This window comes from Crocodylus porosus, unplaced genomic scaffold (assembly GCF_001723895.1).
Source record: "Crocodylus porosus isolate Cpor-Errol unplaced genomic scaffold, CroPor_comp1, whole genome shotgun sequence".
In the NCBI taxonomy this organism is placed as follows: domain Eukaryota; kingdom Metazoa; phylum Chordata; order Crocodylia; family Crocodylidae; genus Crocodylus; species Crocodylus porosus.
Window position 1 is genome coordinate 116,434,242 of NW_017728886.1, and position 13,399 is coordinate 116,447,640.

The following is a 13,399-nucleotide window of genomic DNA, read 5'->3' on the forward strand; positions in this document are numbered from 1 at the left end:
CCTGCGTCTAATGATTTGGTGACCTGATCGTAAAAGGCCACCAGGTTGGTCTGACAAGATCTGCCACTGATGAACCCATGTTGGTTGCCCCTGAGGTAAGACTAACTGGCCTGTAATTTCCCAGGTCCTCTTTTTTTCCCTTTTTGAAGATAGGGACCACATTGGCCCTCTTCCAGTCCTATTTGACTTGGAGGGATGTAGGCAATGGGGTTCCGCAGGGCTCAGTCCTTGGGCCTGCACTGTTCAACATCTTCATCAGTGATTTGGACAAGGGGGTAAAAAGTACCCTGTTCAAATTCACAGATGACACTAAGATGTGGGAGGAAGTGGGCATGCTAGAAGGGAGGAATAGGCTGCAGTCAGACCTAGACAGGTTACAGGGTTGAGCGGATGAGAACAGGATGGGTTTCAACACTGACAAGTGCAAGGTGATGCAACCGGGGGAGGGGAGAAGAACCAGCAGCATACCTACAGGCTGGGAAACTCCCTTCTCATCTGTGCTGAGGCAGGAAAGGATCTTGGAGTCATTACTGATGCCAAGATGAACATGGACCAACCGTGTGGAGACGTGGTCAGGAAGGCCAACCATACCTTGTCATGCATCCACAGATGCATCTCAAGCAGGTCCAAGGAGGTGATCCTCCTCCTCTATGCAACACTGGTCATGCCACAGCTGTAGTACTGCATCCAGTTCTGGGTGCTGCACTTCAGAAGGGATGTGGACAACATGGAAAGGGTCCAGAGGAGGGCCACACATATGATCAGGGGGCAGCAGGGCAGGCCCTACAAGGACAGGCGAAAGGACCTGAACCTGTTTAGCCTCCACAAGAGAAGGCTGAGAGGAGATCTAGTGGCCATTTACAAACTAGTCAGAGGGAACAGCAGGCATTGCGAGAGTTCCTGTTCCCCTGAGCACTACCAGGAGTGACTAGAAATAAGATTCACAAGCTGGCAAAGGGTAGATTCAGACTAGACATCAGGAGGCGCTACTTCACTGTCAGGGTGACTAGGAACTGGAACCAACTTCCAAGAGAAGTGGTGCTGGATCCTACCCTGGGGGTCTTTAAGAGGAGGCTGGATGAACACCTTGCCAGGGTCGTTTGACTCCAGTACTCTTTTCTGCCATGGCAGTGGATTGGACTTGATGATCTGCTCAGGTCCCTTGTGACCCTACCAACTATGAAACTATGAAAGGTCTGGATTCACTGTTCATTGTCCAAGATGCCCAGCTCCCATCAGTTGCCGCTGGTGGTACATGTCCAGAATTTGTGTTTGATGGTCTGGATGTGGTGCCACAGTATCCTAGGTGACCTCATCCTCATCAACCACATGAAAGTTGGGAGCCTAATAGGTACAAGACATAGAGGGTAGCCCCACATGAGATGTTCAGTTGCTGGCTCAGGGGCACAAAGCCACATAGCACAGTGAACAGCTGCCATATCATGTTCAGATAGGTGCGCTTGATGTCCTACAGCCTCTGGCAAAAGTTGTGCAAGGTAACAAGCAGCATACAGTGCAGCTCCTGGGTCCCCCTGCTTGGGTACAGGCATTGGAATGGAAGGGTATGGTCAAGCTGGGACACAGAGGCATGTGCAACTCAGGACCAAGAGCTCTTGCTCTGGGGCTTTTCAGGAAGCTTATGGCTAGGTGGAGTGGAAGGTCCATGGTGATGTGTCAGGGGGTTGGAGCTGTGCCTTCCAATTGCCCAGCAGCCAATCAGGGGTGGCCTGGGTGCTTGGCTGTGCTTAGCAGTCTCTGGTAGCCCAACATGTTGGCCTCGACCAGTGCCCCATACCAAAGAGTGAATGTGGGTTCTGTTCACTCTGTAACTAATCTACACCACTTACAGAAGCCCACATAGTTTTGATCAATTTTGCATTGGGTTTTTTGAACATCTACTTAGCCTACATGTAGCACCGTACGTATCAGCAATGAAGTTAATTCTGTTCTCCTTATCCCAATTTTCCAATCTATCAAGATCCTTTTTAATTCTAGATCTACCCTCCAGTGTGTTTACAATCCTTCCCAGTATCATCAACAAATAGGATCTGGAGGTTTCTATTAAATGTTTTGAGTAAGAGAGGTATTTTACAAAGGACCGCTGCCCCCAATACCAAAACAAAAAAGAGGCCATTCTGAAAGTAAAGCAAGTAAGATTACATGAACTCGCTTTCTACCTCAGCTTGCTAACAAAGGGGGCAGACAACAGGCAAATAATAGAACTATGGATTCTAGGCTACATATGTATATATTAGACTGGGTCTGGAGAATGGCTATGGAAAAGCCAAGTGAAGATGCATAAGTGATTAAGGCTGTCAATTAAAACTTGCAGTGACAGGAAAGGAAGAAAAGGTCTAGTTTCTTCCCTGAAAGCATGTCAAATGCTCTTTTCTTTACTGCTTATCATTGAATAATCCACCAAGCTATTCCATAAAATTTGCTAAACTTTCATTAGGTTTAACATGTAAAATAGTGGTGGAGGTTGTAAACATCCATCCTAATTCATTGCTACAGCACTGTCTCTTTCACAGAATTCTGGAACAGGAATCAGCATTAAATGTGATGTTCTATAATGATGAGAGATAGATAAGGAAAGGTCATGTGCTGTAAAGGTTTCTGGTGCCTAAAAGCAGAAATCAATTCTTTTCTCCAGACATTTTAACAAAGGCATAGAAAAAGATTTTTTTTCCCTGCCTCAAGTTTACAGCTGACACTGATAAGATGACCCTTATAGGTTTTTTTAGTTGACTTAACAGGTTACTTTCAGTGAGCTGAATCTCAAACTGCAGGGCAGAAATCAAACGTATTAATATTCAAAGGATGCAATGTGTCTTCAGAGGAAAATTGAGTATTCATAGATGACCATGAAAGTAGTGAATGTTTTTACATTTCTCAACCAAAAAGATTTCATTTCAGTTAAAAATTATGAAGCATTTACAACTATTGTTCCTGTGTTTCAAAATCAACTGCAATGAAATTGTCACATTTTGAGGATTTCAGAAAAATGAAAAAGAATTTCTTCCTGAAAGAAATACAACTGTAAATGCTTTATGGACTAATAAAAGTGCTGTTACTGGTAAATGTAACACTTCATCAGAAGTATTCATATTGGGGACTTAATCGTACAAAACTATGGTCACACAAAAAAAATCTCTGCAAGATGGAAGGGTGACTGAGTGGACAGTAGCAGAATTTATGGGACAAGGGAAGGAATTGTTTGTGTCAATTGCGAACCTAATAGAATGAGTTGTACTGCTTGAATCTAGAGGGAAAAGTTAACAGAGCATCATTAAACTATAGTTTTGGAGTGATGTTGTAGCCATGATGGTTCAATAAATATGCAAGAGAATTTTGGAGGTGGTGACTTTTATTGGATTAAATGCATGGTTGGGAAGACTTAGACAAAATTTCAAATACAACACATTCTACCAGTGCGGCCTGCACTGGTCAGGCCGCAGCTGGAGTACTGCATCCAATTCTGGGCACTGCACTTCAATAGGGATGTGGACAACATGGAGAGGGTCCAGAAGATGGCCACTTGCATGATCAGGGGGCAGCAGGGCAGGCCCTACTATGAGAGGCTAAGGGACCTAAACCTGTTCAGCCTCCATAAGAGAAGGCTGAGGGGGGATCTAGTGGCCTGTTATAAACTAGTCAGAGGGGAGCAGCAGGTACTGGGGAAGTCCCTGTTCCCCTGTGCACTACCAGAAGTGACCAGTAATAACAGTCACAAGCTGGCAGAGGGTAGATTTAGGCTAGATATCAGGAGGCGCTACTTCACTGTCAGGGCAGCTAGGATCTGGAACCAATTTCCAAGAGAAGTGGTGCTGGCTCCTACCCTGGGGGTCTTTAAGAGGAGGCTAGATGTACACCTTGCTGAGGTCATTTGACCCCAGGACTTTCCTGCCATGGCAGGGGGTCAGACTTGATGATCTACTCAGGTCCCTTCTGACCCTAGAAACTATGAAACTACTTCAGGTTCCTGAATGTATTGCATTCAAAATGTTGTCTAAGTTTATCCCAACCAAGTAGCTGGTCCAATAGAAGATGTCACCCACAAAAAACTTTGCCTCATCAAATAATATGAAAACATGATAGTAGAAAAAGTATGAAAAAGAAAAGCTAAAGTGACATGAACAAAGGAGGCTTCTAGTAAGAACTATAATGTAATCAAAATTTAAAAGCAACAGAGTATCAAATTTGTGGCATAGGAAATAAGATTTGATTGGTGAAATGTTCATGATCATGAGAGAATGGCCCATTCTATTTCATCTTTTGGTGTTTTAAAAACAAATAGTTTGGGAAATAAAAGCACTTATACAATTCTCCTAATAGTCCATGGATGACTCATGGGAGCATACAAACAAATATCTCACATACCCTAGGCAGCTATGTGCATCAAATGAGGGGAAAAAGAAAACAAAGAAAAATCATTGCCATTTAATTCTGGAGAGAGAAGCTGGGTCACTTGAGTGAGATTACAGTAACTATGGTCTAATAATGCAATAGGTCTAATATGTACATTAATGAGTGTTTTCAATACAAGCTATATGTTTATGGATCCATCTACATGTGACTCTTTAATCCACATTAGCCTAAGTTAATGCATATTAAGGGTGTGTGTCTACATACGTACACACTTAATGTGCATTGAAAATGGTGAATTTAGGCTATTTACACCTACATTTGATATCTGCAAATGCCAATACTAAATTTAGGTGCAAATCACTAAATCATGCTAACGAATGTGTAGATGCATTAAAGCGCATTAATGTATGTGTGGACTGACTTGGGACTGACTTTAGTCCTAAATCAGTGTTAATGTGATTTAATGCCTTTACATGTAGACACCTGCTTAAGACCACTTAATAAGCATTAAGTTAATGCTCATTAAATTTAGGCACACTTAAATGCATGCATAGACATGCCCTTATGCATATGTTTAAAGATGAGGGGGTACAGGAGCATCTGGAGCTAGAATGATGCTTACTGTAAAACTTGATCACAGGGAACTGCAAAATAAAATAGACCCTAAATATAGCCACCCTGGCTTACTTTTAGACATGAAGACGTGCATGTGGGAGATCATAGCATATTAAGGTGGAAGGTGTAGTTAATGGCTATTAATCCTGGGAGCCTTTAAAGACACTCACAGACCAAGCACTTTCTTTCAGGCTTAGTCAAAGAAGTAATTAAGCCTACAGAGAAACACACATGAAATTCTGACATCTTTATAGTAAGAATAAATCATAGTTTTCTCTCATGCCTGCTCAAGCAGAATCTATCAAATACCAGCTCTCTCTAGATGCCATATAGACAGGACATAAAGAGGAATGAAAACCTGTAAGATCTTGCCGAGGACTTGTATTATTAGAGTACACTAACAAAAACATTTTTTGTTAGTGGGCTAACATTCTTCATGTGCAAAGAATATTAAAAACTAAGGTAAATGAACTGGACCAGAAAAATCTATATAAAAAGCATGTATGAGACAGACGTTAAGGAGATAAGTGAGCTGGTCTCTAGAATGGGAGGTTCATAAAATCACTAAGCCCTGAAACAGTCAAGGAATTCAAGTTCACTCTAATTCTTAAATTCATGAATCCAGAGAACTAAAAAAAGCTTGAAAACAGACACTTTATAATTTACTGGCTCTCTAGCATTGAGACTGTATTCCAGATTAATTGGTGATCTATTTTATTGCAGTCTGCCCATCAACACCAGACAGGGGATTTCTACCTGTTCCCAGGTGTTCAAAAATTTTAAGATGATACCACAATGATAACTATGTTAATAAAACCTAAGACAATAGGCTTCCCCTTGGAAACTGTGTTCACTGCCACAGGAAAGGAATTCAATGGTATCTTATGACCATAACTTGGGAGAACCATGAGACAATAGTGTGGATCTGAATATGAAACACATACAGTTGCTCTTAAATTTACAAAACACAACATTGAGTTTGAAGACCAGTTTATCCCTCTGCAAACTATTTAATTTGATTGAGATTCTATCTGTAACTCTATAGTTCAACAAAACTGTTTTTTCCCCTACAATGGTCCATTCAGAAAACTATCAGCTCTTCCATTCACTGATCATTTGGTCCTCTTTAGGCAGGGCATAAATATGTATTCTCCTTCAAGTAACTGTCTACATATATAGTCTCAGATGTGGGTGTAATCTGATGTTCTGAGCCTTTGATTGGAGACTTTTTGCTTTACCAGTACCTACAGAAGATGGTCACAAGTCAGCCTCTCCTTGTGCCATCCTCCAAGCATAAAGTACATGTCCTGCTTCTTAATTGCTCAGAACCACTTAGCTCAAAATGGATCATTTTGCTGGCCTCCTACACTTCTCACCAAAACCTTGCATCTTTCCAATTTTACTTTATCTTTTACTTATCTCTTTTTTTTTTTTTTTAACTACTTTCCCTCTTCTTTGCCCTATCCTTTTTCTGCAAGAAGGGAAGGAAAAAAATGTTTAGTCTTTTGGGATGACACTGTCTGTTGGCTTTTGATGCCATTATGTATCACCATCTTGTTTGTCACACTCCACTGTTTCTTTCCTCCCTAAGCAAGGTCACTTGATGATATTTTCTCACTATTCAGCTTCAAGAATTGTCTCTCTCACAGTGGGATTGTACTGTGATGGGTGTTTCAGATTTTTCTCCCAGCTGAAGAAATTGAAAATCTCTAAAAAATACTCCACCTGCTGGTTGTTTAAATTCACAAGGCAACTGAAAGGGTGAAAAGCTTAAGCACTCCTGGTTAGGAAAGTTCAAGCTTTCAAATATCTACCTCTGTGCTTTTGCAGCACTGTAATTGCACAGCCAGGTGCCCAGGGCAAAATAGAAATGGTGTCTTATGGATATGGCTATAATCACAAATGCATGACTGCTAGTAGCAGCCATGTTTTTCATGGCCTGCCCTCACCCCTAAGTCAATGGCTGGGGCAGATGCAAGCCCCTTATTTACACCACTGGGGCCTCTGAATCTTTCCTGACACAGAATTATATGCATCACTGCCTCACCCTGTTGACTGCCACTGTGTTGGCACTTCAATATATATATATATATATATATATATATATATAGTCACTGATGCCATATGTCTAAATTAGGGAAGGCAAAACCATTATTCTTACAAAACAAAGTAAGAGCCCTGAAGGCAGGTGTGCACCTGGATCCAGAAGAGGATGAGATTTGCAGTGATTCTCAGTTCCTGTAAGAGTTTGCTCTGCAGCCCTCCACCAGTGCCCAAGAAAACTTGTCTCCTGCCCAGACCAGATAAGCCTTTGCAAAGAAGACAGATAGGCCTAAGAGAATGGAATTACTGCCTGCAGTTCTTCTGGTGCTATAGATGTATTTTATGTCTCCTGGGTCCAGACTGCTGAACTCCTTGAGAATGCCTTGTTGCTTCAGAGAGTACATCTTACTTAGCTCTGTGATACACTATTTAATGAAAGAATGCATAGTGAAGTCCAGTTCATTGCAAAGTTCAAGTGCTGGTGTTTTCTTAGCTACGTAAAACCAGAATATTTACTTCCATGGCATGTAGAGAGAAAAAGGCAGGACATGCTCTTTAAAGCTAAGATTTTTTTTTGGTTGGTATGTCATTCTCCTGCTTCTTCAGCCCATCTCACCGTTAAAAATGTTTATATACATCCTTTCTTAACTTTTTTTTTCTCCTTTTATCCTCTTGCCTTCCTTCCCATGTTACTATGCTATGTTCACTGCCTACAACCACCTTATTTTTCCTCTTTCAGCTCAAGGAGCTTTCTGTTCCCTAAAAAGAGCCTACAGAGATACGTGCATATACGACATATATCTCTAACACACACTTGAAGTTCCCTGAGGATATCTGTGAACTTGGCTGGTAATTCTCCTTCACCCAAACCAGCCCCTGTACCACTGTTTCTTCTTGAAATGTCAAGTCTTTTTAGAGGTCAGATAAAAAAAGGAAATGGTTTTATTAGTTATCTTGTTTATAAATCAGCTAATATTTTTGGGTGCTGTGTAAACATGTGCTAGCAAGGCAGACAATAGGTCTATGAACTGTGATCCAGAGTGTCAGCAATTAGTCAGGGTCTTCCAAGATCATTTTCAGTAAAATTAGAGATTGGTGACAACACTGTCTAAAAAATGGTATTTTAGGCAATGGAGGAGGTTTCCAAGGCAAATGGTGGAAACTTCAGTATTTTAAGACACATAAATCTGGGTTGAACAAAAACACAAAAAAATGCACTGGAAGCAAAAATTGACAGGGATATGTACAAAACTAAAATATAGCTTTTATCATCATCTCTTTTATCTGCTATTATTACTTAAAGGCCTTAAGCTGACTACTTGATAATAATTTAATAGGAGACTCATTAAAACGTCAGTCAAGTACAGTAGATGGTCAGTAACCATTCAGAAGACATTTTTTAAAAGAAAATTTGTAATTACATCACAAGAGCTTTCAACACATTATGGGCCATGCTTAGGCACTTAAATGTGATTCAATTTCTTTCTGCTCGTGCCCCTGAAAAACCTGAAGCAAAGATTAGTGGCCACAAATACATATTTGCAACTTTTTGTAACCTGGTCTTAAAGCTAAGATGATGGTGTATTATGACAGAAGTATGTTAGGTAAGGAAGAAAGACTATGGCTAAATATCTGAATTAATGGAAAAAAACGTTATGGTGAATATACCACTGTGTTTTCTTTTCCACTTTCTCCATAAACCACCACTACAATCCTTAGGTAGATCAAGGCCAACCCTTACCATATTAGCTCTAGTTTCTCCTTATGGTCCTTTTATAATCATAGAAAAATAAGGTTGGAAGGGCCCTTAGAAGGTCAGTTAGTCTAACACCCTGTTCAAGGCAGGATCATCCCTGACTAAATTACCCCAGCCAAGTGTTTGTCAAGCCTGCTCTAACAAATTTCCAAGAATGGAGATTGCACACCTTCACTAAGTCTCTCATTTCAGTGCTTATACATCCTCATTCTGAGAAAGTTCATCCTAGCATCCAACCTAAATTTCCCTCACTGCAATTTAAGACTATAGCACCTTGTCCTGTACCCTGGGGCCACTAAGAATAGCCTGCCAGCATCCTGTTTATAAGCATCCTTTTGTAAATTGAAGAGTGTTCTTAAATTTTCCCTCAATCTTTTCTTCCCCAGACTAAATAATCTTAGCCCTTTTGTAGTCCTAGACCTATAATAATTATTGTCGCTTTCTGCTACATTATAATTTTGTCCACATCTTTTTTGCAATGCCCAAAACTAGACCCAGTACTCCAGGTGAGACCTCACCAGTGGCAAATACAGTGGGAGAAACCTTTCCTTGATTTGCAAGTGACAGTCCTGTTGATACAACCTGGTATACTTTTGGCGTTTCATGCAACAGAAACACACTATCAGTTCCTCTTCGGCTTATGGTCCACAGTAACTGCCTGGTCAGTTTCTGGGCTGCAGTATCCCAGACAGTCATTTTCTACTCTATATTTGTGCATGTGACTTTTCTGTCCCGAGGGCAAAATTTTGCACTTGTACTTGTTCAACTGTGTTTTCTTGCTTTATTTAGGACCGTTTGCCAGTTTATCCAGGTCATTCTGAATCCATAACCTTTAGAGTGTCTGCATTTCCAGCCAACTTGATGTCACATTTAAATCTGTTTTTTGTGCATTCAGTCCTGTCCTTCAAATCATTGATGACAATGTTAAACATCACTGGACCCAAGACAGACCCAACTAGACATCAAGCCATTGGTGACTACTTGTTGAACCCAATTATGTATCTATATTACAGGGAGAAAAATCACGAAGACAAAGGCACAATCTGAAATGCAACTAGCAAGGGATTTAAAAAGCAACAATAAGGAAGACTAAGGAAAGTGGTGGTCCCTTAGTGACTGCATAATGCAAACTACTAACACTTAATGTACAAAAAGCTGAAATATTCAATGACATTTGATGAATAAGACTGGCTACCAGATGACAAGTGCAGTTGGCAGCAAACAAAGTGGCTTAGATACAAACCACAGAGTAATGGAAAAGCAGGTTAGGGATAACTTCTGAGAACTGGGATATTTCAAAGTCAGCAGAGCTGGACATGATGCACTCTAGAGTACTGAGAACAATGGCTGAAGTAATCTCTGAGAAATTGTGAAGGTTGGGCGAGGTCCCAAATTACTGGAAATGGGCAAATATAGCCCCCAAGTTCAAGAGAAGGAGGAAGATCCAAGGAATTACAGACCAACCATAGTCTGAGTTCATTACCTATAAAGATTATGAAGCAAGTGGGTGGGGAACTGAGCTGGCTGTCACTTGCCTGGCACATTCACTCTGTCTATGAAGTACTGCTTATCTGCCATTTGCAGATGTTGTTCCTTTCTGGTTTGGGGCTTGAAACCCTGATAATGTTGGTGGTATTCTCACTAGAGCGGTCTTCTTTATGAATCCTTGGTAGACTTCTTCTCCTGTTCCCTTCCTAGAAGTGGGGAGATCACCTTGTAGGAGCTGAGACACATAGCCAGGTCTGGACACCCAGATCTAGACAACTAAGACAAAACTAATAGAATCACTTAAAAAAATGTAGTTGTCTATTTAGGGATTTCTGTCCTGTTCTAATCTAGATGCCCAGAAAAATAACAGAATGCCACCTTACGTGCTTCTTACCTTGTATGATGTACAAGAGCAGCAGATCATTCCGCACAACTGTTGGGTCCCCTGAACCTGTCATATCACCTGAAGGCACCGTGATTGGGTGCATTGATTTTTGCCCTGCAGGGCAAGGGGGGAATCTAAGAGTGTCCTGCATTCGCAGATCCCACAAGAAAACAAAGCATGGACAGAGGGTTAAGGGGGTTTCTTGCCATAGCTGTCTGGCAGCAGGTGTCTGTGCTTTAGGGTCGGTACAGGCACTTGTGTGTCCTTGTGCTGTGTGGTGGGGAACAATACAGGTGTCCTTGCACACTGTGACTTCCTGGTACATTCTGGGAGATGCCAGTAGGAATGCTCACCACAGTTCAGGACTGATGGACCTCAAATGTAGTACTGTGTCCTGGACACCTCACTTCAAGAAGGATGTAGACATAAAATAAGACTTCAATTCTGGCATGACCCAAGTTTTTAGGGAGAAGTGTACAAAAATATAAACAGCTTCCACAGATGCTGCCAAAATAATCATATTTCAGATAATCCTTAGTATGGCTTTCCTTTTATTATCAGATCTATTCAACCTTCTTAACCTTTATACAGCAGCCCTTCCACATGACTATTTTTAACCTTTTTACTCTTCCCCCTTCTGTGCTGAGCTGTTTTGGTATCACATGGAAATCCTTTGCTATTTCAAACTTTGGTTGTAATATCCACTTTGTGTAAATAACCAGTGCTGAATTCAGTTCTTGCTTTGACTTGTGTTGCTTATTGCTAACTTACATAAACCATTTTGATGCTTGCAGGAACATTTTATACATATGCCAACACTATTTTAGTGTTATTTGTGCATGTTAATAAGAATTACAGTTAGCTTAAGGTGTGTCTAACCTAAATGTTCCTGACTCATTGTAGATGCAATATTTTTGTTTAGTGTTTAGAAAGGACTATTTTATGGACAATCTCACAGAGCATTTTCCTGCTATATATATACATTTCTTTTCAGTAGTTTAACTCTACCAAGACATTTTCACCACAACTTTGTCAAGAAAAAGTCACTCTGCTAGGTATTAACTTTGCTTTTAATAATTGCTGTTATTGAATAGTAGGGTTTCACAACATTAAACACCTTTTTTAGTAATTTGGTCCAACTTATGAGTTTCATAGTTAGTAGGGGCGGAAAAGACCTGAGCAGATCATCAAGTCCGAACCCCTGCCATGGCAGGAGAAAGTCCTGGGGTCAAACGACCCCTGTAAGATGATTATCTAGCCTTGTCTTAAAGACCCCCAGGGTAGGAGCCAGCACCACTTCACTTGGCAGTTGGTTCCAGATCCTAGCTGCCCTGACAGTGAAGTAGTGCCTCCTGATGTCCAGTCTGAATTTATCCTCTGCCAGCTTGTGACTGTTATTTCTAGTCACTCCTGGTAATGCTTGGGGAAACAGGGATTCCCCCAGTGCCTGCTGGTCCCCTCTAACCAGTTTGTAACAGGCCACTAGATCCCTCCTCAGCCTTCTCTTATGGAGGCTGAACAGGTTCAAGTCCCTTAGCCTGTCCTCATAGGGCCTGCCCTGCTGCCCCCGATCATGCGAGTGGCTCTCCTCTGGACCCTCTCCATGTTGTTCACATCCCTCTTGAAGTGCAGCACCCAGAACTGTATGCAATACTCCAGCTGTGGCTTGACCAGTGCCGCATAGAGGGGGAGTATCACCTCCCTGGACCTGCTTGAGATGCATCTGTGGATGCATGACAGAGTACGGTTGGCCTTCCTGACTGCATCCCCACACTGGTGGCCCATGTTCACCTTGGCATCAATGATGAATCCGAGATCCTTTTCTGCCTCTGCACGATGAGAAGGGAATTCCCCCAGCCTGTAGGTATGCTGCTGGTTCTTCCTCCCCAGGTGCATCACCTTGCACTTGTCAGTGTTGAATCCCATCCTATTCTCATCTGCCCACCCCTGTATCCTGTCTAGGTCCGATTGTAGTCTATTCCTTCCTTCTAGCGTGCCCACATCCCCCCACATCTTAGTGTCATCAGCAAATTTGAACAAGGTGCTTTTTACTCCCTCATCCAAGTCACTGATGAAGATGTTAAACAGTGTGGGCCCGAGGACCGAGCCCTGCAGAACCCCACTGCCCACATCCCTTGAGGTCGAAAATGACCCATCCACCACCACTCTCTGGGTGCGGCCCTCAGTTAGCGACCAATTTGACTGTGTAGGTGTTGATGTCACAGTCCCCTAGTTTTTTCATGAGAATGGGGTGAGAGAGAGTGTCGAAGGCCTTCCTAAAGTCCAGAAAGACTACATCCACTGCTATCCCTGTGTCTAAGGATTTTGTGACCTGGTCATAGAAGGCCACCAGGTTGGTCTGACATGACCTGCCTCTAATGAACCCATGTTGGTTGCCCCTAGGCATAATCTCCTTTGTTGGCCCCTCATGGATATGTGCCAGAATAATTGTCTCAAAAGGCTTACCCAGGTTCGAGGTAAGACTAACTGGCTTATAGTTCCCAGGGTCTTCCTTCCTCCCTTTTTTGAAGATAGGAACCACATTGGCCCTCTTCCAGTCCTCTGGCACCACACCAGAGCACCACAAGTGTTTGTACAGCTGTGCCAGGGGTCCCACAATGACCTCAGCTAATTCCCTCAGCACTCTGGGGTGGAGAACATCTGGACTAGCTGATTTAAATACATCCAGTCCCTCCAGAAGTTCCCTGACTAGATCCTCCCTGACCCATGGCCTAGGTGTGCCT